The sequence below is a fragment of the Protomyctophum parallelum genome (assembly GCF_964188405.1).
Source record: "Protomyctophum parallelum genome assembly, chromosome: 12".
NCBI lineage: Eukaryota > Metazoa > Chordata > Actinopteri > Myctophiformes > Myctophidae > Protomyctophum > Protomyctophum parallelum.
The window spans coordinates 39,704,444-39,726,071 of record NC_139712.1 but is presented as its reverse complement, the minus strand read 5'-3'; the positions used below and the strand labels follow the sequence as shown (position 1 = coordinate 39,726,071).

At 42.3% G+C, this 21,628-nt stretch overlaps 1 protein-coding gene across 13 annotated transcripts in view; it reads left to right on the top strand.

The window, feature by feature from the left end:
* Positions 1–21,628, top strand: part of eya1 (EYA transcriptional coactivator and phosphatase 1) — an 80,666-nt gene that overhangs the window by 14,931 nt on the left and 44,107 nt on the right. For all 13 annotated transcript variants that reach the window (XM_083778154.1, XM_083778148.1, XM_083778147.1 and 10 more), the window contains exon 3: positions 16,737–17,081. The gene's annotated coding sequence lies outside the window, so the exon portion shown is untranslated. The remainder of the gene's footprint in view (positions 1–16,736; positions 17,082–21,628) is intronic.

Genomic DNA, 21,628 nt, shown 5'->3' with positions numbered 1-21,628 from the left:
CCTTTTGTAAAAGGTGCAATTTATTAAGTGCCCCGCAGCTGCTACTGGTGATGGTGCAGGAGATATGCACGCCCAGGCCCACAGGTCGTCAAAAGGCCCACTGAAATGCTTGGTTGTCATTTGATCATCTGAATGATATTTGTATGACAATACATTACTACATTACATGACATGGTATAAAGCAACAATATAGACGTCATGTATTGGATACAGTGTACAGAGATTAACAGAGCTGTCTTTGTTAACTCCAGATGGTGTAACCCCGGACATATAAAATAGATCGTATCTGTACCCTGGACATAGATCTGTTGGCTGTGGGTTTCAGAGTCAGACCATAACCTAATAAGGCATGTATCAACATATACTGTACGCTTGTTGTCAGGAGGCAGCCTGCCACCACCGGGACTGTTGAAAAGTATAGGTCTGAGGATGTTAAGGAGGAATGGAGGGAGGGAGTGCAGCAGGTTGGAGGTTATTGTAGGTGAGGACATCGATGGACTCTCCGACTGTACTACGAACTACGTGAGCTTTCCCAACAACAAGCCGTAGAATATGCAGATATTAACCCATTCTGGGCGGGAACCCCTTTTGGTGTTCTAAGCCTTCTGGACGGGAACCCCTCTTGAGGTTTTGTACAGTATGTACAGTATTGTACAGAAGTGAGAGGGCGAGGTCGTGCTGAAACTACAGGTCTGGGAATGCCCATATATGGAAGTTTTTTACGTTTTCGGGCTGGATAGGGCTAAAAATGTGTGCCAAATTGGTAAGGCCAGGCCAGCCCAGTTAGGGCCCAGGTAGGGCAGGGTCTTAATTTCCGGGCCTGTTGAGAACTCTAGTTTTCACCGGCTGCCGGGCGCAGCAGCATTAATAACTTTGGGATGGCCGTGTAGAGTTTGAATGGCGTGACAGACTGACAACCATATATGGAGGTGTGACGAACGGACTGACATGTTTTGCAGGTTTTCATAGTAATCTGCGACCTATTGTCGCAAATATTTTGATTCATGTTAGAGGGGAATTCCGGACTAAACATTTTCTTATAACTTTATAATTATCCAAGAACAAATGGTACAGGTGAAAAATTACATAACTGAGTGGGTTTAAAGGTAAATCGCTTATTTTGATCGCGCAAAAATTGTGTTTTGCCTTAAAAAAGGCGAACTGTCGTCATACCCACTTCACATGCTTTGAGTTGAGTTGTGCACGGGATGGAGTTATGTCATTTTTCGTCTGTACTCGTTCTTGGATATAATAGCATCAGATTTAGGTAAGAAAATGGTTAGGCCGTAATTCTCCTTTAAGTGCATTTACATAAAGTAACTCTGAGAACCTCCTGTTGAAGAACCCCGCCCTAGTGTGTTCATGGTGGTGAGTGGTGTCGGGAGAGGGATAGTCTGGTTACCTATCGTGAAATCCCGTTTCAGCATTTCCTAATTCCCCCATTAGATGGGAAATTTCTGCTCTCATTTGAGATAGAGCGTTTTCTTTGGAAATGTCATTGAGCAAGACGCTGAACCCCAAACTGCTTCCGATGGGCAGGTTGGTGCCTTGCATGGTGTCCTCTTCCGTCGGTGCGTGCAGGTGATTGTGAATGGGTAAATGCAATGCTTTGGATAAATGAACTTTATAAACGTACCATTAACCATTTACACTTTTGTACATAAATACATTTGTGTACTTCTTTTTAGAAGTTTTTATCTTGGTTGTGGAGAAAAATGCATTTCACAGTCACCTATTCCTCATGTCACATGATATGGCTTGGCAATGCTTGACAGATTTTATATTAATACCTAAAGGCAGACAAGAAATCTTAATTATGAGTTTATGACCGTAATTCCCTGCTGTTCTTCATATACCTCTAGCGGGCTGGCATGTTGATTCCCCTTGTGTGAGCACATTAGTACACTTTGGTGGCTGGCCAGAAGAAAAAGGGGGAAGATTGTTGACTGTCACACAGTGAAAATCTGTAATTAGCTGGCACGCAAAGTGTGCTTGTTCTCGGTTCCCAGGCATTATAAACAGCAGCTTTGTTAAGCTCTCTACATTCATTTGTTCAGGAAAGCAATAATCCTCTGTTATTAGAATGGACGTTTTTCTTTCTGATTCATCCATCACCTGCTAGAAAGGTATTGGACTTTATATGTGTCAGAAGTGGTTCGGGGTCGGGGGCATGAATGTCATTGGGATGGTGAGCCGAGTGCATTTATTAGGTTCTCATCAATAGCTGATTAATAATTCAGGGCGAGTCTGGGGCTTCTTTAGGGCAGGGTTTCAGCTAGCTTGTAATTTTGTAAATTGCATAGTCATCATGCAATGGATGGGCTGGGCCAGGGAGTCACAACTGCAAATGTAAGGTGTCCTATAGACGCTTCATGGTTACACAGTAACATAAGTGTACACTGTGCAGTAAGGGCTCTATTTTCGTTCGAGCTTTCTAAAGCCACTATTTGCGGATTTAGCATTGGGGAAGGGGCGTTCCTCCACGAAAGTGGATATTTTGGTCACCTGTCTAAATCCCTAAAACACCTCCGCTACCCATTACATTATGCATAGGTGTGGTTTGGGCGTTACAATAATGAAACCAATCACCGACCGACCGTGCCACATGCCATTGCCTTTAAGAGATCCATTGGCTGGGTTTCTCAAATAAATGTTGTGTCGCACGTATAGTGCAGCACATGTGCACATGCCCTCTAGGCTGCATCCTGTCTGCCTGTCTGCCTAATTGGCTGCATGGCAGCCAATCAGGCACTATGTCCTTTTTTGAGAAACACAACATTATAGACATAAAAAACCTACTGTAGACTAGTCAGCACGCAACCCTATCAGGCTTTTGAATGACACTTCCAGTCCAGACCACTGCCTGCTTTCTACTAACGCATGGAGTAACACACCTGCAGGCTGACAGGCAGCCCATGCAGAGGCATGCAAGCAGAGCGTGCCACGCCACGGGATGGTTATATTTTATACATACATTAGGCTACATAAACGCTGCTGCCGTCTATCACAAGGCTTTTTATTTACACCCTGGTTTTACATTCACCATCGCTGATGAGCGGTGCTTTGAAGGCGAGGAGGGAGCCTTTTCATTGTAGGGAATGGGAACTTACTCCGTTATATCATGTGGCTCTGAGTCTGCAACATTGGTCGCATTCACACCTAATACTTCGGTAGACTCGATGCGAATGGGCGGAGAAGTTGGGATTCTTGCATATTTAATTTGCTGCGTTTGCCTTGCAAACTGCACTGTCATCTGCAGCAATTAGAAACGCAGCAGAGAACGTTATCAATGTGTTCAATTCATAAACTACACAGCATGGGCTTGGCAAGTATGGGAGGCCACCATGCAGCCCCCCCTGTTGAGACGGTCCAAAGTAAAAAATATTTTATGATTTAATGGCTTACTGGCTTTGTATGACTGGTTTACAAAATTCTGTACCCCCTCCAACTGTATACATCCCATTCTTAACTGTTTTTATTATATTTTGACACAAACAACAACACAATAAGAGTCACATACTGTTATGATTAACTCGGTTATACTCGGATGAGGAGGTGGAAATAACAACACAGCAACAACTGTCACACAAGAATAAGACCCGACATTTTGCGCGGCCTCACGTGTGTGTGTGTCACACACTGACTGTTCTTTTGGACACAGGCCCGAGGCACATGGAGACGGGAAAGCAAAATGATCCTTAATTAGTTTACAATCTGTACTCCTATAGATTAGGCTATCCGATCATCATATAAAATTAGTATGCTACTATGCATATGCCATACAGTTTATAGATCATGCTTAAGCATGTGTTTAATTTTGCAGTATTTATAATTTAAACAAGATGAAGAAAGTCTCTAGCACGTGGATCCCCTCACACAGTGACAGCCCTCCATGTTTACACACAGACAGACAGACAGAATACTCACACTGTACACTGCAGTGTTTTTATGTGTTTCCTTAAGCAATTAATGTACTCGTCTGATGGATAAAAATATAGGATCCATCTTTTAAGGATAATGGTTAATTAAACCATTTTGGTAACATGTTTACATGATAGTTGGACCGCATCAGGCACTATGTCAACAATGCAGACATTGTGACAATTGGTGACTGCCTTCATCTAATTTAAATTATAGAATAATAATTATTATTAAAACTTTGAAATTAAACAAACACTTCATTTCAGCGCCTTATAAGGAAAGTTGCGTGGCACTGGCACATCTATGTTGAATATCTATGTTCACAGTGAAAGGGGAGGTGTTGTGCAGGAAGAACCACACGCCCACTCCCTACGCAGTACGCATGGTCCCTTTGAGAAACTCAGCCATTATCCGTTACCCGTTATGCCCAGTGCTATATGGCTTCATAGCCTTAGGGCCGATTCATACTCCTATTTTAGAGACGAATAAAAGTCGGTTCGGCGCTGTAGAGCCTACAATTTGACGTCATTTGAGGTTCGGGGGGGCGGGGGGGGGCTGTCTCTACAAAACGGCATCAAGCGAAAAGGAAAGTTCGGGGAAATCGGATTTAACCCCATTTGCTGCGGTATAAGGTGATTTGAACGAGCAAATGGAATCGCACACAATGCCTGGCACAAGTCAAATAACTTCTTTGACTAGACAATTATATAAATACAATGGACACAAGGAAGTGACAGGCAGTAGGCACTCACTTCTGCTGATTATAGGAAAATTACAAAGAGATGCGTAGGAGAATGAGGAGAGATTAAGCAGCCTGACTCCGTGGACATCTCCATTGCAGGCACGCGGCCTACGGGTGCTTTTAAACTCCACTATGCGCCTTCCCAAATGTGACCAAAATAGCCATTTAGGAGAAAGCGTGCCAACACACCCCTGACCACACCTCTAGGCGCAAATACCGGTGTCCGCATAATGGATAGTGGGTGACGCTGCATGGACCGAAATACCATTTAGGGACAGTGCAAGCTCCTATACTCGATGTTTTCGGGTATATCGCAGCATCGCAGGTAACGGCAGGGACAAAAATAGAGCCTCATATGAAGACAGTGGAAAAAAATCTTCAATGGTGGTTGACTGTGATTGCATTTCTTTCTAATTAGGCTGTGAACTACACCTGCAAGATCAAAAGTTGAGAGCCGAAATCATGGACACAATTTTCAGATGTAGGTTTTCCTTGGCAAGGCAGTGATTGTAAGACCTCCAGTGATTGAGTGTGTTCTTTGACAGAATTCCATCACATTCCTTGGTAGGCTTATAGAACACAAGCAGGTATTTCTTCCCATTGTGAGTTGTTTAAGCTGCCTCTGCCCAGGTGCAGCAGCGGCACAATCTGTGGCCAACGAATGAGCAAACCCGTCAATTATCCCCAAACCAACTCTCTGATACGTCCCGTTCTACAAAATGGGCACTCTAATTGCCCGAACCAGCTCTACCTGTTCTACATCCAAAAACAGAACTATTCTTCCACATTGCTTACTAGGCAACTAGACGTTTTTGTGTGACCTATAAAGAGTTGCTACTCCTGTAACCGATCCCAGGCGGGTGGTTTGTTACCATGGGCGGCCACTGAGCTATTTATAGGTCTAGGTAGTTGGTACTGCTAGGCACACAAAACATTACTTATTTAAATTCACTGTATTCGTTCAGGTTACAAATGACGTGTCTTCCAAAATGCTGAAATGAGACTAGCAATGGAACTCTGTGTGTGAAGAAGACGGCTGATTGAATGTTTTGAGATCTGAAACACCTGGCGGATCCTCTTCTGAGTCACAAAGTCAGGAGAGGAAGAGGCACTTGACACTCTCTTCCCATTTTCCCACTGTCTCCGTTTTCCTTTTTTCATCCCCACCCCCCACCCCGGCCTACACTGAGAAGCGGATCCCTGAAACCAAACGTAATGTTTATTTTGGAGTGAGAGACAGTGCTGCCCCGGATGACCGGAATGTCTTTGTGGTTGTTGGGTCTGTGTTTGCAGCAGTGCAGTGATGTGCAGTGTGTTTGCAGCAGTGCAGTGATGTGCAGTGCGGAGCTGCTGGTATCGTTGAATCACGCACTCGTCACCAGAGCAGAGGTCCTTGGCAGTTCATCACGTCTCGCCACGCCGCCGCATGTCTTCGTCGCAAGGTTAATCAGAGTGTCTTCCGTATCAGAGTGATAATTTATCTCTGATTCACGGGGTTGAAACGGTGTAATAATTATCGTAGGTGTCATGTACACAGGGTTCAAGCAGAGATCTCCCTTGGGGCATTTGGCAACAGCAACAATGCCATCTGAGTAACGTTGACTTTATAATCTGGATCTCGCTCTGCGTTGCCTTGTCTGTCTTCATGCACTATACGTTTCAATATCCATTCTGCCGTATTAAACCCAAGAATTTTACCTATACAGTATGGGAAGTTACAATAATTTGGAATCTTACATTTTCTCAATTCTCCTGACTTACTTGTTAAAGCCATAATCACCTCTAAAGCCCCTTTTCTTTCTTTTCTTTTTTTTTGTACATTTATAAAATAAAAAAGGTTAAAACATAACTGCTTCTGGATAAACACATGAGTTATGGTCTATATACTGTAGAGTACATGGACGAGGTCAGAGAGAGGATATAGTATTCAGCAGGGTGAATGAGATGGACTTTCAAACGAGGTGAGATATCAATGGGAATCCGTTTAGCCTATGCACTAGATTCATTCACTTAACTAATAATCAATCTTTCCCATCTTCAAAGCTTTCTAATGCGAGTAAATCCAACCTGTCAATACATTCTCAGCTTCATGCTCTCTCTAACACAGTTGTAAGAGTGTTTGTGACTTCACCCTCCCCAAATTCACATTCCACATCCTGCTCATGTTCACGTTTAAGTTGAAATAACAACTCTGAAATACATAGAGTATAGGCTACTGTTGTTTTGTAGTCAACACATTCAGTTCTTTAATAGTATAGAATCAATTCATTTTTGTAATTTAAGATGCCTCTGAACCATGTTATTGTGGTATAAGAGGATATACTGTACATAGTAGTATGAACAGAAAAAGTGTAGTGCAAAAATGATAGTGGTGTAATTTAACTAAGACACTAAAGACTTTGTTACTCCTTCCCCTCACTGGGTGCAAATCACTCTGAGGCAGTCTTAGACAGATGAGATGGAACATATTCACTCTGAGGCAGTCTTAGACAGATGAGATGGAACATATTCAATCTGAGGCAGTCTTAGACAGATGAGATGGAACATATTCACTCTGAGGCAGTCTTAGACAGATGAGATAGAACATATTCACTCTGAGGCAGTCTTAGACAGATGAGATGGAACATATTCAATCTGAGGCAGTCTTAGACAGATGAGATAGAACATATTCACTCTGAGGCAGTCTTAGACAGATGAGATGGAACATATTCACTCTGAGGCAGTCTTAGACAGATGAGATAGAACATATTCACTCTGAGGCAGTCTTAGACAGGTGAGATGGAACATATTCAATCTGAGGCAGTCTTAGACAGATGAGATGGAACATATTCACTCTGAGGCAGTCTTAGACAGATGAGATAGAACATATTCACTCTGAGGCAGTCTTAGACAGATGAGATAGAACATATTCAATCTGAGGCAGTCTTAGACAGATGAGATGGAACATATTCACTCTGAGGCAGTCTTAGACAGATGAGATAGAACATATTCAATCTGAGGCAGTCTTAGACAGATGAGATAGAACATATTCACTCTGAGGCAGTCTTAGACAGATGAGATGGAACATATTCACTCTGAGGCAGTCTTAGACAGATGAGATAGAACATATTCACTCTGAGGCAGTCTTAGACAGATGAGATAGAACATATTCACTCTGAGGCAGTCTTAGACAGATGAGATAGAACATATTCACTCTGAGGCAGTCTTAGACAGATGAGATAGAACATATTCAATCTGAGGCAGTCTTAGACAGATGAGATAGAACATATTCACTCTGAGGCAGTCTTAGACAGATGAGATAGAACATATTCACTCTGAGGCAGTCTTAGACAGATGAGATAGAACATATTCACTCTGAGGCAGTCTTAGACAGATGAGATGGAACATATTCACTCTGAGGCAGTCTTAGACAGATGAGATAGAACATATTCACTCTGAGGCAGTCTTAGACAGATGAGATAGAACATATTCACTCTGAGGCAGTCTTAGACAGATGAGATGGAACATATTCACTCTGAGGCAGTCTTAGACAGATGAGATAGAACATATTCACTCTGAGGCAGTCTTAGACAGATGAGATAGAACATATTCACTCTGAGGCAGTCTTAGACAGATGAGATAGAACATATTCACTCTGAGGCAGTCTTAGACAGGTGAGATAGAACATATTCACTCTGAGGCAGTCTTAGACAGATGAGATAGAACATATTCACTCTGAGGCAGTCTTAGACAGATGAGATAGAACATATTTTCACACAAAGTACAAAGGCAGAGTGTGCCTCGCAGGCTACATTGTGAATTCCATTTCCTCATAGAGGAAGTCACCTTTTGAGAGGGGCCACCGCTGGGCCGAACACATCAAGAGGAAACAAACATGGAAAGTTGGCATATCATTTGGTCTCGGTCTAGAGCCTGGCCGATTCTAGATTTTTTTAGTCCGATGCAATCCCGATTTTGGAGAGTCCTGGACCACCGATCACTAATGTTTTGACCGATATTGAGTAAAAATTAAAAGGAGTTTAATACATCGTTTCATATTAATTAACCACTGAAGCCCTAGTAAACATTTTCAAAACCTTTTTTCACCTGTAGATATGGCCAAAATAGGGACCGCTAGTGGTTAAGTGGTTAAGAATTTGTACATTTCGTCAAGTATTCTAATATTGGCCAGCTCAGTTGAGCTCTAATCCAGTTCCTGGTGATTTATTTATCCAAATTAATCAATTACACCACAAATTTTGTTAAATGTGTGTACTAAACATAAAGGCAACTTGGAATTTTGTTTTGATTTTCTGATTGTTATTTACTTATGTCTTTTTTCATTGCTCAAAGTAACTTTGACAGTTCTTCCTGAATATTGATAGTGGACAAGTAAAGAAAATAAATGAAAGCCTGTATCCTTCACTTATAACGAGCACTCTGACAAGTCCCAGACACATGTACAGAATTCAGCGGGAGGTACTTTTGGGGTATGCTATTAGCATACACATCAGCACTCTTCACGCATAGTCTTAAACTGCGATTAACCCCTGGTTATTTTTGAACTTCTTGTCATGTCCCTCAAGTCCCTCTGTGACGGCAGCATGATCGGAGGCACTGTAAAATCCTGAATGTTCATTTAACTCTCACAGTGTACAAATGGGGGGAAAGTCTTATACTCTTAAGGGGAAAATGCACTCGCAAGGGTCTGTAACTCTGAGAGTGTACAAAACGAATGGAACCGAATGGATTACGGATCCATTTTGTTCATTTCGCTCTTAGAGTTAAATTAACACACACAATTTTACAGTGTACTGGTTTGTCAAGCCACTACTAGTTCACACTCTCCCCCGGGCTGTGAAAAAAGTGTGCTGCTCAGCATCTTTGTCCCTGTAAAATGAATGGCATTTGGTGTCTAGATAATCCAGTTAACAATTTTTTTCTTCTTTAAGTGTGCATATACAAGGACACAGGGAAGACAGAATAGCCGAGCTGTTAAGTGTCTATATATCCAGGAGTTAAAAATGACCTGAAAACCGGTGTCCGATAGCAACACACGTTCAATGTGGCACATAGCCACCACTGTTTGCACTTGCTTCTTGGAGAACAAGTGTGGCTGTGGCTGGGTTAAATATAATTTATGTTCCGGTCTGAAGTATTTTTGTCTCATTCATGAGGGATAGCCATCCGACTGTAATATCCTCAGGATTATATGGCTCTGTGTGTGCGCGTCTGCGTCCGCGCGTACTAGCGTGCGTGCGTGTGTGCGTGTGTGTGTGTATGAAAACATTTCTATCCTCCCTGCTGTGTGCACAAAGTATAGTAAATTCAACGTGGTGGCATTTTCTGTCAGTGAGACAAACCACTGGCTTACTAAACTGTATTTAGCCGTTGAGCAGAATGGCACAGACCCAATCTAAGTGGCTTTCATCTGGCCAATTCAAACAGACGTTTGACCCCAGACATTTGCCTAATGTGTTTTTGTTATGTGGGCTCCTGGCTTCACAAATGTCACAGGGGCTGGACTGGTGGGGGTTTGGTGAATGACTCTGGGAGAGGTGGGGTGTCTGACAGGGACAAGGATGGTGTGCGTGTGCGTGTGCGTGTGCGTGTGCGTGTGCGTGTGCGTGTGCGTATGTGTATGTGTATGTGTATGTGTTCGTGTGGCCGTGGCCGTGTGCGTGTGTGTCGGGGTAGTTATATCTCTAACCTCTGCAGTTTGTACTCTAACCCATTGGGGAGTTGACCATAAGCGATATCCAGGCCCCCTCCCTGTTGGCCAGCAGACCCTACAGCCGGGGGGCCTGCTGATGGCCGGCCTGGCCTCTGGCTCTCTGCTGACCCGGACCCAACTGGGGGGAGCAGCTGTGGAGGGAGACGGGGAGTGCCACATTTCTGGGCGCCCGGGCTGCGCAAATCAGGGGCCAGCCCCAGACAGTTGGGGCAGCCCTGACAAATGTTCCTACGGCTACTGCACTCCACTCTGCCTGCTCGTGGTCGAGGGCCATTAGTGGGGCGCTGAAAATTTATTACCAAACATATTGGTATTTTAGGGTGCAGCTGATTTAGATTTAGTGGTGCGGTTGTTTGAGGCGCTGTCCTTTTTTAACACATGAATCCCACATTCCACCCCAACCATTATTATACCATGAAGTATCATGAGTATTTGTGATAATTCCGGATAAGAAAATTGGGAATTAGGTGTGCATGCGCCAATGAAAAGCATGAAAAGCTTCTTTGGAAACTCAAATTGTACAGTAGGTTGAGTCACAGGGGGAGCAGGCCAAAAATAGGCCAGAATAATTCTCACATGACAGGTCTCTCTACCTTGTGTATATCTGCAATGTAAGATGTTCTTCAGGCTGTTATTTGATGGAACAAACAGTTGCTGATCTTTAACATTTAAAATATATTATTTATATCAACAATAACTGTATAACAACAACATTGAAAATTGTTTAGAATTGTGTGACTGACTGTACATAGTCTCTATTTTTTTGGTGTCTGTGTAACCGGCACCAGCAAGTTGAAGAGCGGTCCAAGTCTAAACTGGAGCCGTGTTTAGGGGATAGGCATATGAGAGCACTTATCCACTGGTGTGATGCAGAATAGAGGAGGCAGACCAGAGCTTTGTTGTTTTGTTGAAAATCGGTGGAGGCAGAGGGCCATCCAACATGCTCCTACTAACTTGGCAGCGCCTCTTGTCCTGCCTATAGATTACAGACCACTGAGGCCCGGTAAAGGTTGCTCAATACGAGGCTGGGATGACCATAGAGAGTGGACACACAGCTTATCCACCATGAATTAAATATGTAAATACTAGTATACAGTAAAATCCTGTTAATGTAGTGTTATTTCACTCTGAAAGTGTGCAAGTGTACACTTGCTCTCTAAATGTGCCAAAGGATGCTAAACTAGGGATGGGACGATATGAAAATTACATATCACGATTATTGTGGCAAAAATAATTAATATCGATTAACGATTATTATCGCAATAATCCAAATATACCACTTGAACCCCCCAGCATCCCCAATCTGGGGGGAAGCAGATCTCCAAGTTAGTAGATCTGCGAATTTTTGGCGACTCGATTTGTGTACAAAATTATCTCTTTACAGCCTACAGGTCCGTTTTATCTGGTACTGAATTTGCAGCTCAACAAACGCGAATTCATCCTAGTGTATGATGGAGGACAATTTCACGATATATTAAAATTTCTGCAATACAATTATTGTGAGTGTTTTTTAATCACGATAAACAATATTAACGATTATCTTCCCATACCTAGCTTACACGATTAGTCTTAGTGACGTAGTCTATTTGATTAATTTACTATAGCACGACTGATAGTGTGCAAACATATCTCATACTATAGTGGTCTTCTGTATTGCAGTTGCTTTATCACATCTGGTGTGTATACTGACATCCACAGTAAAGATAAAGTAAAACTTTGATGATCTGTTAGGTACAAAACGTATTTGACTTCTTCCATATATTATGTATTGATTGTGCACATCTTTAAACTATATTTACGGGTGTAATGCCGTCTCTGATACTCCCAGCCAATAGTGATGTCTCATTCTGAGTAATGGGTCTCTGAAGTGTACTTGTTTTGCTGTTTTGGGGCCAAGAGCAAGCAGTAAAGTGTCCATCTGAGGATTTTGGGGTCCTCATAGGCCCTCCCCAGGTGTGCCTCGCTACTCGTAAAGTAGAAGTTTTCAGTCATGGTAAAATCATGAATAAATGTGTCCACAGAGTGCAGCTAGGCTACCTTTAACAAAAACACACACTGCGCTCACTGTCTTTTCAGTGGCCAAGACAACGCATAAATTAATTTTGCGCATTCTGTATTCCTTGGTGAAAAGCTGTATGTTTGGCATGTTTTATTTGATTCACTGGGACAAATGGGGTTTTCGCTTAATTCAAAACATGTTCCCATTGTTTTCGCTCAAAACCAACATGGCTGCAACGGTACGGTCACATTGTTAATTTGAGTTTGTAGCATCCATTGAGGTTAACCATCGCCATTGTTCCATGCTTTCTGTGGAGGAAAACCTGTGTATTTCCATGTAGAGGTATGTGTTCTGTTTACTTTTATCGCTGTTCCTCCAGAAGGCAGGAAAACCTGTTTGTTTGTTTATGTGGAATCTGGGCTTCACTCTTAACTTTCATTCACCACTTGAAAGCTCTTGACTTGCTACTAATTTACCTTGAGGGACTTCAAAATTATCTGTCTGCGCTGTCAAAATCTTTTTTTTGTGGTGACAACGTGTCATCATCAAAGATTTTCTTTAGAGTTTGATGAAAGCCTCTGTAGATGGATGGTTTAATGTTATATCTCAGATGCCTGGCTGCTTCACAGAGAGCTTCCTAAAGTCTACTTACATGTCTTCTTGATCCTCAAAAGCTTTTTTTGTTGATTTCTTTGCCCCCATTTGTTTTTTCAACTCTAGTCATTGCTTTGTATTTAGGTTTTCTAGTATTACAGAACTCAGAGGAAAAGTAAGTGGACCTGCTATTATAAAAAATCCTCTTGCATTTCCCCTGGTGTTTTGTTTTATCCCCAACTATGTCACTCACTGCAGCTGCAGTTATTTTGAACAGGAAACTGCACAGTGAATGAGAGCGGGTAGTAGCTAGCCGCACAAGAATAGACAGTGTCCACCAGCCACAGAATCCAGCCGCAGAAATCACCATTGAGATACCTTAAGGGTCCCACATGTGCCAGGACTGGGGAGAAAGTTGTGTGGTTAAGGGGTTTTATTTTCTCCTTAGTCAATAGCCAACCACTTCACCTGGTAATGCCTGTATAAATATATAAACGCTGTTTTTTATCCAAAGTTATCCCAAGTTCAGATTTCCCCGCTTTCCCTTCTTGGGGGGAAGGTTTTGGGTGTAACGGTCTACTGAGACTTATGTCAGAAAAGGAACTTGATCTCCCCCAAAGTGTGACACTGTGTAAACACTGTAGTAGTTCTACCCAAACAAATTTGCTGCATATGCATATGAAAATATTACAAGTGTGTCACCAGGGTGTTAGCATGTTGTTTCATCTGCACCATTTGATCCCCTGTCACACTATTCCTGCTCCCTTCTCACTGTTTGTATATTCTTTGTCAAGCTATGTAAACCCACCTACCTAGATGTTCTCCTTTGTAGAAAAAGTGAAAGATAAATCACTGCCCACCTCTGGGCTTTAGAAACGCCTTTCTAAGAGCAGGGATTCCAGACTTGGTTGTAGGTTAAATCCTGTGTTCTTTATCTTGAAGAGATTCAGCAGCAACGTTCAACCATTTGAGTGTGGCTGCGGGTCTATTTTTCAGGTTTATGAGAAGTTGAGTGGATAACCTGTTGGCAGTGGAGGACAGTGCAGATCTCTCTTCACTCTAAATTGTGGGCAGGCATCCCTGCCGCCCTACATGAAGACCATCGAGTCCCATCAAGATAATCCTTAATAAAGAACGGCTTCACATTTAATCTTAGCTCACTTCTCAAATGTCTTGCTTGATATGCTTTTTGGCAAGTGGCGTTTTAGCACTGATGTCAGTCGAATAGTATCAGTGCATCTTTTGTTAAGCTTCCATTTGGCAGAGGTAGAAGGCATTTTTAAGGCTTGTTTTTTATCGATTGCTTTATTCTTCTAATTCATGCATCCACTTACGTACTTAGTTGCTTTTATTCACTACCTTTCTATCACTACATACCATGTACTAGTGTGTATGAATATTCTTCATTGTGGGTCTATGAAAAGTAGCTTAGTGCATTTTAAAAGCCATACCCATGGAAACCACCAATTAAACCCAAATGTATCATTTTAAAACTCAAGTGGCCTCTCAGCATTGCCTTCCACTTCAACACTACATAAAAACGCTTGAATTTAACAACCCCTTGTTTTATACTGTGGAACATGAAAATATAGGTGAGTCCCAACATCTCTAGTAAAACAGCGAGGTTGATTGGAGCCTTGATTCAAACCATACCATTCAGCAGGGCATGCAGTAGATGAGCACAAGGAAAATATGAGTTTAGTCGTGGAGACATAAACAAGTCTGGTAATTATACTGTGCAATTTGAAAATAACTCACTTGCAAAATTACATCGCAAGCTAATTTTACCCAGCTGCTCATTGAAAAATAGAGAGTGAGAGCAGCAAACGCAATAACTCAATTGGCATGTGTACCTCTCAGCTATTAGAATATAGGCACTCGAGAGTATATATACCTGTAGGCACCCGGCCGCTTTGGAAAAAAGCAGATAGCATTTGAAATCACAGTGGGTCCACATCAATACCACAGTGTATTTAAATCAGAACTGCTGCTGCCTGGGTCTATTTCTGTCAGCTCCTTGTCGACTGCTGCTTCAGCGGTTGGTTGCTGTGGACCTGCTTGCTCTCTGTGGATTGAGATAACGCCACTGCTTTCCACGTCTCATAAAAAGCGTTGCTGTCGGGGCAGAAACCTCCTATCTCCACATTCTAACTTTTTGTGTTCCTTTGTAAATTATCACCCTTCTTGATCATACAATCATATCATACAATCAATCAATCAATCGTTTTTGATAGTTTTGAATTAGAATCCTGAAAAGTAACAGCTTTGGACACCCAATAGAGACGATTATGCTCTAACCACGGCACTTTCGACGTTCCAAAGGAAGTGTCTTCATTGAATAATTATCTAATTCATAGGGATTTTGTTGTGTGACGCACAAGTTCCGCAACGCAACGATGAAGTATTCAGATATCTGAATGCCTGTTTAAAATAATACTCATTCACATTTTAAAATCACCCACTGACTGGTAGGTAATGGAGACAACATGCCGTGCATGCAGTGGATGCGTAGGCTAACTGCTGCAAATACACTGTTCCATTCTTCTGGGCGTGGGTGTTCTTTTTCTCTCAGCACCTCTTTACTGTAGCTAATGCATGATTTCCTCTTTCTTGCTTTTCATTTTTCATTGTTACAGTTAGCATTTCGCCCGCTGTTTTATTACCTGTAATTAAGCAAATTTGAAGGAATGGGTCATTGCACTTTAAACCATTCATAACGCAGCACGGATGTCTTTGCCGGTCTGGAGAGGGCGGGTATGTGTGTGTGTGTGTGTGGGTGGGGGGATGTGCAAAATAAAGGCACGGCACATTAAAACAAAAGGCCTGGATACGTCTGCTCCAGTAACGGATGGATGTGGAATGATGGTCTAAGGCTAAGCTCATCAGTAGTAGTAGTGGCAGCAGCATGGCCTCGTGTGGCAGTATTGAACAGTTCAGTTGACATAATAACGTGGAGTGGACAGAAGGCAGTCATTACCTTGCACACAGACGCAGTGCGTACGTGTTGACGGAGGACTTCCACTATGTCTACAGCGGGGGACGCTCTGGCCGCTGACTGAGAAAAGCCCCCCGCTCCCCATCACCTAAAGCTAATGACCTAAACCCATGTTAGCCTATTTATGGTGGATAGAGATCCTGCATTGACCTAAGACACAAGACACAGAGAGAGAGAGAGGGGGAGGGGGGGGGGAGAAAGAGAGAGTACACAACCCAAAAAAGTGGTTTGTGGTGAAACGAAAAACATAACAAAAACAAGAGGGAAGGGAAAAAAGGATAAGAAGAAAAGTCTTCAGGCCCTCGGGGTGTGTGAGCTGAGCCTGGTGATCCAGAGGACAGGCAGGGGAATGAGGGGGCCTTCCATTTCATTGTCTTAGTCCCCACTGATACAATCTGGAGAGGGACTGTCTGTTGCTTAAAGCTTGTGAGTGAGTGAATGACATATGGGGACCTGGTGTGAGGCGCAACTCCCCCGTGCCTCCTTTGTGGCCAAAGTCTTCCTGTGAGTGTGTGTGTGAGTGTGTGTGTGTGTGTGTGTGTGTGTGTGTGTGTGTGTGTGTGTGTGTGTATGTTTGAGAGAGACACGCAGAGCACACAACGAGAGTGAGAGCAACTTTTCTGCTTTTTAAAACAGCAGTGGCAGCACCAAACCTCTCGCTCTCCCAACCCTATGCTCACTCACTGCCTTTATCCCTCCCTCTCTCTCTCTATCCCTCCCTCCCTCTCTCTCTCTCTCTCTCTCTCTCTTTTTTCCCCTCTCTCTTCCACAGACACTCGCTAGGCACTGCCTGAAGCAGTTATCGGACAGCTCTCGTTCTCTCGCTATAGGACTCGGTCTCCTGAGATACGGCGCGGGGCTCCATGGCTTCCAACACTTAAAATGAAAAAGAAAAAAGTTGTCTGGTAGGGGTCATCATTTGTTGCCAGTTTTCACCGACACCGACACGAGATCTCCTTTAAGAGAAACTTTCTCTGCTGGACTGACTGACCGACTGCCTCGCAGAAGATTTATTTTTCTTTCTTTCTTTTTTCTTTTTTTTCTTTCTTTTTTTTTTTTAAGAGAAAAATAAAGCAAGGGATACACGCAAAAGTACGGGGATTCATCCATAATTGTAGTGAGTATGAATTTGCATTCTGCATGATGTCAGGCATGTTTGTGTACTAACTGCCTTGGTCCTACTTTATCTAATTTCCAAATGTTTTGTAGGATTTTTCCTAAATTATTGTCTGTATGATGATATACCGTATGAGGAGAGAATTATGTTAGGTGTCAAAATGTTAATGTGGCATTAGCGTCACATGTCAGCATGTTAGAAATTCAATTAAAGCAAGAAGGGTGTGAAAAACAAATTAAAGCATTAATGACAGCAGTGCAATAATATATATATGTCTTACTTACTAGGTAATTACCTTCATTTTAATATAAATACAATTGTCATTGTCAGTGCAATTTCCTGGGAAGAAATGTATATGATGTAATATCGGGGATTTTAATTTAATCATTCATCATTATTATCTTTATATTTTTGTTGATAATAAAACATGAATACAAATATAACCTCTGAAAAATTATGCCCTTCTGTTGAATAGATTTACCTGATTTACCTACCTATCAGCCGAATATGTCCCAACAAAATATACAAAATACATTAAAAAACAAAACAAAATCAAAGCATTTAAAGTACATTTTAGCACCTCTGTGCATATTTGATGATCTTCTTTGTCATAGATTTGTGTTCACAGTAATTTGTCTAGAAATGACAAATTCTACAATTACAAATTAACATAGACAAATTTTGTTAAAAACAGAAGTCTTCGTCTTAAATTCTAAATTCTGCTGAAGGGAAATAACACTCCACTTTCTCATTAAAATCACAAACCGTCACAATACAAAAGTGGAGGCGCGATCCTATTCTTAGTTAGCGTACACCCATGCTCGGCCCAGCATACATACTGTATTAGATCCCGGCAAGCAAAACATGCCGCTCCCCTGCATGCAGGAGACCCTTCTCGGCTGGCAGAACAAACAAAACCAGCACAGTTAAAGCAGCTGACATCTAATGCCATCTGCTGAGGCCATGGAATGCCGTTAGGAGACCTGAGAGGCTCTGCTCTCGGCCTCAGCGTCTCCCAAGACAACAGGCCCAAGGCTTGACCGCTGTCTGTTCTCTCTGTTCCTCCTGTTCTCTGTCTTCTCTCTTCTCCATGGTCAGGCCCTTCTGTAAATGTAGTGAAGATGATTGGCTTGCCGTAATTACCAGTCAGCGTAATTGAAGGATGTTCTGGTTTAATGTACTGTGTGTGTGATCACAGACTTCGAGATCACCACTTGGGGTATTTGTGTGTGTGTATATGACGTGTGCGTATGCGCGCGTGTTTGTGTGTATGCGCGAGTGTGTGTGTGTGTGTGTGTGTGTGTGTGTGTGTGTGTGTGTGTGTGTGTGTGCGCGCGCGCGCGTGTGCGTATATATGTATGCATGTGTGTAAGGGGATTTTGTCTCTGAAATTGTGTTTCTTTTTCCCCCGCTCCTTTTTATCACACATTTATCATTTGCAAATCGACACCTCTTTCTCTCTTCAGAACTGTGTGTTTGTGTGTGTGTGTGTGTGTGTGTGTGTGTGTGTGTGTGTGTGTGTGTGTGTGTTAGAAGATGAAAGGGAGTAAAATAAGAGTGGTTAGGATGCAATAAATGAGCCGGCGCTGCTTGCAGTGAGGCCTCCTCCCTGTGTAGACAAACACAACAGCGTGCGCTGCCGCCTGCTGCAACCATTCACTCACACAATAACTCTATTTATCCAATTAACAGATAATGAGCAGCCTGATTTGAGGCTGTTTGCCCTGTGTATTTGCTTTAGTAAGGCGTGCACAGGGAGGGATCGCGCACCCTTCTTTTCGGCCCTGCGTGCGTTTTGCATGTGGAAGCTGGAGTGGTTGGCGCTGACAGAGGCATTGTTTGCCCACGGCCTGATGCCTTCCGTATGGACACGTCTAGCCGGGCCGAGCTATCGTATATATCTCCTGCATCTCCGAGGTGGAGATTGAAGATGCTGAAAGACGCAGAGGGCTAATTGACACAGCCTCACTCGGCTGTTTGTGAGGAAGAGTGAGGGAGAAGAGAGAGAGAGAGAGAGAGAGAGAGAGAGAGAGAAAAGGAGGAAATAGAGAGGACCTCCTCCTAAGTAGCCCATAGTAGGCGATTAGTGGGCTGAGGTTGTTTACTAAATACTGTGGGGTGTTATTTTGTGAACACGCCACTGTTTGGATCTGGAATATATGGCTGAAAGAGCAGGAAATGAGGTTTGAGGATCTCTGTTGATTGCCATCGCAAGTCCTCCCTCACTAAACCCCACTTGTGTTTGTTTGTAAATGGCAATCATGTTTGCGTTAAAGAAGATTAAAAAAAAGGAAGCCACTGACTCATGAGTTACTTCAAACTGAAGGAAACTGTATTTGGAAGTATTTTTTGTGCATTGTTCTGTTCCTACTATGCACCATCACAGATTATTGTCATTGTTGTTGTTTTTTTTGTTTTTTGTTTTTCAAATGACAGAACTTAAAAAAATAAAAAGATAGTAGCATCCTAACAGGCAGCTTCCGTAAATTATGTAAATTTTCCACTTAATTTGCTCCTGTTACATATTTAAGCTTCCTGGTCATTATCTCATGTTTTGAGAAGTGTAACAGCCATTAGTATAACCAACATACATGTATATCTCAGAGAAAGTCACTTACATGACTACCCTCAGTGGTGAAGAGCCTCTCTTTCTGTGGTGGTCACAGCAGTAGGTGTGTGATAAAATGTCTACCTTAAATCTGGCTTGATGGGCCCTCAAAGGCAAACTGGCCTTCTGGAAATAATTTGGAGGGTTGAAGAGCACAGTATTAACAGCTATTCAGTGAATTGCTGGAGCACCATGTCAGATTTAACAAAATGAGAGAGACAAATTGCACATCAACAAACACCACATCTGTTTAGATTTAGAGTTTTAATTACATACAAGTACAACATTTCAAATGGTGTGTGTCCACAGATTAGTGGTGCCACAACTCTTTATTTGTGTGCAGCACTGTGCTTTTAGATACTATTTACAAAAATACATTAATCAAAACGTAGACAAATATTTCTATTAATTTCCCCCAAGTTGTGTTTAAACGGCAATTTGATTATTATTGCAGTAATAAATAGAGCTAAACATATTTTAGAAATTAACATTGGGACCAAGACAAATACAAAGATAAATTGTAAACTGTTATTGTTTCAAATATACATTATAATGTAATTTACCAGGATGTATTGCTTTTTCTTGTGTTATAAATGTTCTGAATTATAGCCTACTGTATTATCTCAAATGGTCATTTTTATCCAAAAGAAAAAGAAAAGCTGAGATAATCGGAATTGCATTTGTTGGCAGCCCTCATTTCTTCGGCCACATTTAGAGATACAAGTGAAGTGTAGCATTTTGTAAACTGTGCCTAATTCCACACACATCTGTGTCCAATTGTTGTCTGCATCTACATTCTTTGCGAGTGGATTTATTTTTCCTGGGCCACCATGTGGATTCAGCTGACCAGCTTAAGTGGGGATTAGTTGTTTTAAAGTTATTTTGATTAAAGCATTGTTTTTCAAAACGTGTAACTCGCAACACATGGCTTACGTAGTCTGTACAATTCAAAGGAATATGTACTCCGTGCCCTATAAAATGATTATCTGTGGTACATGGAGTGAAGAAGGGCAATAAAAAACGCATCCAAGACAATTCCTTAAATGTCTCACATTTCTCTCGCGGGGTCATCTTCCGTCTGACCGTTTCCATGTCAAATATTCCTTAAATCAAACAGAGTCCCACAGAAATGCTTTTAACTAACCTGTTATAAAACACACCAAATATACTGCATAGGGTGATTATAAAGAAAACTAAAGCTTTATAAGTCTTTGCACATTTAGTAACACTGTATTACTGTATTGTATACTGCATACATACTGTAAAATAAATAATAGGTGTGTATATATATTTATACAAAGAAGATGATCAATGCTAACAGCTTAACTGTGGCTGTCTTTGTCATTGGAGAATGCAGGAGATGCAGGTCTTGAAACAAGTAAACCGAAACTAAAGGTCTTGCAAACAACCGCGAGCAAAGCGTGTTTTCTCTCTCGCTCTCTCTATCTCTCTCTGTCTCTCTCTGTCTCTCTCTCCCCCTCCCTCTTGCCTGATGACACCTCCAACGCTTCATCTAGCCTGGCTTTGTTCTGCTAGCTTCAAAGACCTGGCGTTCAGGTTGAACTGAGAGGCACATCAAAGATGCTGAATGCTGTCTTTTTTTAAACAATAAATATTTAGCAGTGCAGAAGCAGCTAGGGCTTGTTTTTGCTTTTAAAGCAGTGGTTCTTCTTTTGCCCCCCCCCCCCCCCAACACACACACACCCACCCACACACACATACTGTACACACACACACACACACACACACACACACACACACACACACACACACACACACACACCTACACACATACACACACACCCACCCACACACACAAGTTCACCTGGCCTGCATCACCTGCTGTCTGTCTGGAGCTGCATGCGGTGCAGCTAAGACACCAGCATGGAGATGGCCTCATAGGCCCTCAGCATCGCATCTCTCTCTCTCCCTCCCTCTC